This window comes from Lupinus angustifolius, chromosome LG13, assembly GCF_001865875.1.
Source record: "Lupinus angustifolius cultivar Tanjil chromosome LG13, LupAngTanjil_v1.0, whole genome shotgun sequence".
In the NCBI taxonomy this organism is placed as follows: domain Eukaryota; kingdom Viridiplantae; phylum Streptophyta; class Magnoliopsida; order Fabales; family Fabaceae; genus Lupinus; species Lupinus angustifolius.
This window is the reverse complement of record NC_032021.1, coordinates 11,270,919-11,278,885: the sequence shown is the minus strand read 5'-3', so window position 1 is coordinate 11,278,885 and position 7,967 is coordinate 11,270,919.

Here is a 7,967-nt window from a genome sequence, read left to right as displayed (position 1 = left end):
AAAGTTGAGTAACCGATTACCCAAATGGTGTAATCGATTACTCAAATTCGAATTTAAAAATTAAGTGGACAGTATGTTTGGGTAATCGATTACCCAATGACAGTAATCGATTACTGAGGACTGTTGAATGAGATTTCAGATTTCAAAACGAAATGGTTTCACTCCAAACAAAATCTCTTCACTCCAAACAACTCCTACACTTTCATAAAGTCACCTTGGGTGTTTGGAAATCCTATATAAAGACTCTAACTCTAACAACATCAACACACAACTTTCATACAAATCTCATAAATTCTCTCACTGTTTTTCTACACTTTTGCACTGAGCTCTTAAACTTTCAATAGAGAATTTATTATGAGTAATTGCTTCAAAAATTTTCACAAATATATTGAGCATTATTACTAAGCATATAAAGAGAGTTGATTGGATTGCAAGTGATATAATATTTCATACTTGTAAAGGCAATCCAAAGCCATTGTTGTAATTCTTCATTCATTGCAAACAATCTTTCTTTCACATGTTGTGAATAGAAAGGGGATAAAGTTACTTGGAAAAGTGTTTTCCAAGGCATATTTATTAGTGAGTGTGTAAGGTACAGAGAGATCTCGGGGTGAGATATTGTAATTACAACTCTTAATATTTAGTGGAAAATCTCTTGTGCTGCAAGAGTACTGGACGTAGCCTTCGGTGGACAAGAAGGTGAACCAATATAAAATACTTGTGTACTCTCCTTTCCCTTTCCTCTTTACTTTTTACTTGTTTATTTTCTGCAATATTATCCGCTGCACATTAACTCTTACATTTTGCAGAAAAAGTTACTATAATTTTAAGTCAACTAATTCACCCGCCCTATTAGTTGCAATCATGTTCTTACAGTTCCATATTATATAAGAAGTAATATTGACAAGACTTTATCTAAAATATAGAAAAGATTGTTATATTTAACTGAGTTTAGGCTTGGTTTCAAAATTTAACTCAATAAACATTTAAAGTGGAGTAAGTCTTCTAAAGACCATATACGAGTTCAAAAGTTAATTTGTCAATATTTTTAGTCAGATAAAAAAAAATCTTACTCAGTCCAACTTAGTCCATCTTCATCATGTGAGATACACTTCATATGTTGATAGAAGATGTGCTTTTATAAAATGTGCTTTAATCAAATAGTAGTCACACCATATATTGAGTAATTTTCACCCGGATCCTGAATATTAAATTAGTCTAATTTTCATCAAGTAGTTTGTATTTCAAAGTCCTTAGCACTAGCTAATCATTGGATGATGACTAATGATGTGGATTCATTTCAAAATCGTCTAATATTATGTTATGATCATAGATGCATTATACCAAACGACGACATATACTAATCATTTAAATCTAAACATTTTTTTTGTAGTACACGGTTTTTCTTAGCTTTCCTTTTATCTGTATCTCTATCTGCATGACTACTTTTCATCATAGGGATAACAATGGTACCTAGACTTGCATGTACCCATAAATAATATCCTCAATAGGTCAGGTCTGGATGTGTATTTTTTGACTCGTTGGTAATTGAGACCTGAGATTTTGAGACCCGCTGTTGGATGAGTCTGGGAAATGAGATACCCTGACTTGCGAGTACTCAGACTCGTTATTTCTTCCTATATAATATCAACATAATTCTAATATCACATTAATCATAATTGTAATGTGATATTATTAATCCATAATTATAATATCATATTAATTCATACATGTGATTGTTATACAATTATATTGTTAATGATCATATATTTAATGTAATGTTATGTTGATTGAAGAGTTCTTACTAAATAAATTTTTCATTCTAATATTAAAGTTGTTTTTTTATGTTTGTTTGAGTAAAATGAGTTGTATTTAATAGTCTATTTATATTGTATTTAAAACTTTAAATTATCTTTTATAATTTTTCTCCTGTTGATTGCCTATACAACATATAAGATTGTAGGAAACAAATACACAATTGCGTAAATTACTCACAATTATTTTTAATAATTTTGAATTTGTGCGTACCCAAGGATCCGCTAGGTACCCAAGGACCCACAGTTAGCAGATCCAGCAGTTATCAATAAGAGTCTGAGGAGGGTTTGAGTCCAAAAATCAAAACAACAGGGCATATTCGAGTAATACACTACCTGGATCCATCCAGACTCATTGTCATCCTTAATCTGGATTGCTCTCCTTAATCATCTTCTTAGGCACCAAAACACACTTAAGGCTACATCCTAGAACCCTTAATAAGTTCTTTCATAATCTTTTTTTATATATTATTTGCACTAATTCAATACATAATTCTTATCTATTTTATAATAAACTTATTTTGTTGTTGACCTTTTATTATCCTACATTTTATTATTTTGTTGTTGTGAATAGCCCAACATTTAATCTCATATAATATCTCAAATCTTATATTATTTGATAAAATATTTCCTTAAATTTGTGTGATAGCTTTTGTCACAAATAATACTTAAAACACTCCTCTAGTTATAAAACATGTGACTTAAAAATTATCTAAAAAATTAAAATGAGGTAAGGTTTGTTGAAAAATTTAAAAGATTCACTTGCATTAACTTTATTTTTTAATCATTTTTTCTTATTGATTTCTTAACTAGTACTTTTAAGGTGTAAGGATATTAATTAATATAGTAATAGAGTATTATCTCCAACCATTTTTTACATCATTTTAAGAAATTTAATGTGTATTAAGGATTGTGAAAATGTAATGCAATTTATTAATGATATAGGTACCAAAATTCTCATCTATTAACTATATATATATATATATATATATATCAATGTGAAATCCGAGCCGAACATCAAACTATAAAAGGTCAAGTATAGGTTCTAACCGGTTTAACCGGTTACGCCATTTGGTAGGACCGGACAATATTATAATATCATATATAATTAATTAAAATACGTGAATAACATACTTATCAATATCATGTTTTGCATAATGCAAGAAAAATTGTTGTGCACTATGTAGTTACGTTTTTTACTGCATTGTGTTTTTTTCTTTAATTTCTTATAGCCGTTCGGTTTAACCAACCGGGTTATTCCGGTTTTACCCAGTCTAACCCAGTTGGACCGGTTTTCCCATAACCCAAAACGGCTTGGAAAGGGTTCTCGATTTTCAGGGTGTATGTGACCATTTGTTTAAGAGGGTGACAATTGGACTGGTCGAACCGTCTGGTCCGGTCCAGTCCCAATAACCTTGATATATATAAAAAGAAAAATTCTTCAACTATTCCTCTTGGACACATAAAGTTTTCCCACCCAAAAACACTCGCATCAACTATAATGCATGGTCACACACACCATATAATAGTCTACTTACACTAACATCACTACATATATGTTTCACTTCCTTATTTTTCTCTTCATTTTATTTCTTTACCCCCTTCATTTCTTAATTCTTCATTCAGATTCATTTATTTCTCTTCATTTTTTGGATCATTGTAGAAAATATGTGTAGAATAATATTTTAAATCTCTCATATCATTGTTCAATTCCTGGGGGCGACACTTGTTGGGAGGGACTGCCACGAATCCCAAATGGATTAGTTACTTACCCAAAAAGGTGAGAGGGTGCCCTTCATAGTACAAAAAAAAAAATTTATCTCCTACCATCACTCTTTTTTCATTGTTTAGGTTGATCTTTAACAAACCCATTTTTTCTGATTTTCTTACTATCTTTGGATGGGTCTGTCTCTAATGTGGTAGTTCATTATGGAGCATGTGTAGATTAATGTTCTAAATCTTTCTTACAATTTTAGTTTTTTCATTATTGATGTTGTTGTTTAACAAACATATTTATCTTGATTTTTTACTACATTTTTATGTTTATTCTTTAATTTGTTTTCATTATTTATAAACATATCTTTATACGAAATGAACTAATTGGATTATGTTTATAATAAGTTTTCTTTGAACAACCAATATGATACAATCATTTATCTTCACGTGATGTAGGAAACTTTGTAGGTTTTTTTCTCTAATTTTGTTGTCCAAAAACTTTGAAGGTTCCTTAAAATTTCTAATGGTTTAGCTACTATTATTCTTTTAGTTATATACAAATGAGATTGAAGATAAATGATCATTTATTACTAAAATTAAAAGTCATTTATCACTAAAATATAGTACTTCTTTACTATAAATTAATTAGAGCATTCGTATTTCAATGTCATTTATTACTAAAATTTTGTTCCCATCTATTAAAATATTATTTTTGAAGTTGTCATACTAAATGATTAAACCTGTATTTATTTTGAAAGATCTAAGTAATTAATTACAATGTCTCATTTCATATACTTTAAAAAAAAGGAAATAATAAACTAATTATATTAACAAATAATAAGAAATAATATACTACAAGAAAAAGAAATTAAAAACAAGTTACATTAAGAAATAATCAGAAGTAATATCATAAAATTTAACATCTTAATTAATTGGCATTTTTTATGAAATTATTTTCACATCTTAATTAATTATTTTTCTCTTATCGTCATTGTTTTTTCATAGTTTAGGTTGATGTTTAACAAACCCATTTTTTCTGATTTTTACTACCTTTTGATGAATTTGTTGTTAATGTGTTGGTTCATTATGAAGCTTGTGTAGATTAATGTTCTAAATATTTCCAACCATTCTAGTTTTTTGTATTGTTTATGATGTTGTTTAACAAACCCATTTTTCCTTTGTACCAAGAAAATGTTATTGTACCCCAAAAAAGCCCATTTTCCTGGATTTTTTACTACATTTTTAAGTTTATTCTTTAAAAAGTTTCATTGTTTAGAAATAGATCTTTATACAAAATGAACTAATTGGATTCTATTTATAATGATTTTGCTTTGAACAACCAATATGATACAATCATTTATCTCCAGGTGATGTAGGGAGCTTTGTAAGTTTTTTTTCCTAATTTTGTTGTCCAAATTTTTTGCAAGTTCCTTGAAATTGCTAATAGTTTAGTTGTTGTCTATTCATTATCCAAGAGTTGTGTTGTGTTGTAAGTACGGTTAAGGGAAATGAACTCTTAAGCAAGCCTTTGGCATTGGATTTAACATTGAGTACACTACATTTATCTCAATCTTTTCAAAGATATATAAAAAAAAGTACATGTTCCTATTATTATTGTTTTAGTTACATGCACATGAAACTGGAGATAAATGACTTTTTACTACTAAAATTTCAAGTCATTTATTACTAAAGTGCATCATTTCTTTGCTATAACTTGATTACAACATTCATATTTCAAAGCTATTTATTATTAAAATTTCATTTCTATCTATTAAAATATTATTTTCGAATTTGTCATACTAAATAATTAAACCAGTATTTATTTTAAAAATATTTAAGTAATTAATTACAATGTCGACTTTCATATACTTTAAATAATAAGCCAATTATATTAACAACCAATAAGAAATTATATCCTAGAAAAAAGAAATTAAAAAAAAGTTAAATTAAGAAATAATTAGAAGTAATATCACAAAATTTAACATCTTAATTAATTAGCATTTTTTATGAAATAATTTTCACATCTTAATTAATTATTTTTATCTCCTAAATCTTTTACTTTACCAATGTTCTAGTTTCCAAATGGGAGAAATTAAAACATGTATTGCTTTAATTATTATTTTTGAATTAAAATCATTATTGATTTAAATTATCACTCAAGACTTTTCATTTTATATGGCTGATTAAGCCTTCAATTAATTGTTGTAATGTAATAGCATTTTCTATATACCTTTCTGTATAGGTAGGAAAATCACTGAAATTATTTTTGTTCAATTATGATTGTGAGTGGAAAGTCAATTACTTTCATTAAATTACTATTGTGATTATATTTGTATAAAATGTTCTTGCATCGATGATAACGAGTTCTTAGTTATCAAATAATTATATATTAACCTAATAATGTGAACTAAATGCATAATATTGAAAATATTTTAAGCACATACATGATTGTGTTGACTTCATTATAAACTTATGTTAGACTAATGAATGCATGTTTATTCTGTATCAGATTAGTAGTGAATTTATGGATTTTATATTTATGTTTGATAATACAAAAAGTGTAAAAACATTTTGTGCGTGATAGATATATAAACGTCAAGTGGAGATCGAATGGTTACAACTGAAAACACATACAATGAAATGAGTTAATAATGTTTGTGTTTCGATATATTTTATTTCATTTTATCAAATTATTAAACAGTATTACCAATATATATACATATATTTTTAATAATACTGATACTTATGTGCTTTCTAAATATGCATCAAAATCAACATGTTTCATGCGAGAGCACGAGTAACATACGTGTTCTAAACCATGTGAATGCACGAGTAACATGCACATTATAACCATGTTAATGCAAGAATAACATGCACGTTCTTAACCATGAGAATGCACGAGTAACATGTTTGCTTTTAACCATACGAATGCATGAATAACATGTGTTTTCTTAACTATGCAATACACGAATAACATGTGTATTATTAACCACGCGACAAAAATATTATGTCATGCAAATGCATAGATAGCTTACTAGTTCATTCATAAAATTAAGTCATTTTCTCTTTACCTCAAACTTTTTCAATAAATAAGAGGATTCGGATCATAAATTTATTTAATTCAAATTCAAACTTTGAAAATTGTCCAATAAATAAAGTAAAGCAAAAGCCCAAACAAGCTTTACAAAAACAGTATTTACTTACTTTAGTTGACTCCAAACTCCAAAAGGATATGAAGGGTTTGATGACACAATTGATGATGTTAATATAGAAATTTTGGAGGGTGAAGATTGGTCAAACTAAAGTATAAGTTAGTCTAATTAATTTATATAAGTATAAGTTATTATTGCAATAAGATAATGATGACTCAATTAATAACTAATAAGATAAATATAAACTATAAATTAATTGAAATAAAATAAAAGGAACTAAATCTTAAATAAGATAATGTTATATCAATTTAAATATAGTCTAATATGCCCAGTGACTGATCTAGGACCTAAAGGCGGGCTGAACATCATAGATTAAAAATTAAAGTAATAAATATCATCAATTATAAAACGATGAACACATTAATGTCAAAATTACAAATTTTAAATATATTTATTCAAATAAATTACATATTTCATAATTAACTTATATGTGATTTCACATTTTGAAATCATTAAATGATGAATTTGTTGTTAATATTGTTGAACACTTCTCATTAAATATAAGTCAATAGACAATCAGTCATCCAAGCATCTCTCATTTAATTATGCAACATAGTTCTCATAATTTATATAGTTGAAAAAACTCTTACTATATTTGTATTGTTAACTTCAAAAATGATAAACTAATGGATAAACAATGTGTCTTCCACTATCAACCAACTTATCTGAAAGATTTTTTATTTCTTTCAAATAAGCAATTTCAAATATTATGCATATCAATGATGTAACACTATGCCAACATTGATATTTAACAACGTCCATTCTACAACGCTTATGTGTTGGACGCTGTTAAATATAAGACGGAAGAGAATTAACAGCGTTTATTGAAGAAAACGCTGTTAAATGTGTTATTTATCCCAATGTTTATTGAAGCAAGCTGTTAGGTATCAGTGGTTACAATACACCTAGAAGGGGGTTGAATAGGTGTAGCGGTTAGAATATCCGCTTTTCGAAACTCAACACTTAATGCTGAATCACCCCTATTTAATCGATTAAAAGAATGTGGATAATCGATTAACGAATTTGATTTAATCGATTAAAACAGAAACAGTAAGCTTAGGCAGATTCGATTACTTGCACGACAATTAACCGATAATGAAATGAGCACACAGAGCTTGCAGTATTATCATAGTATTAACAGTATAGCAAATATACAGAATATAGCAATTAATTCTACTATACAAGTTAACCGATTAAATGCAATAAAGAGAGAGAGAGAGAGAAA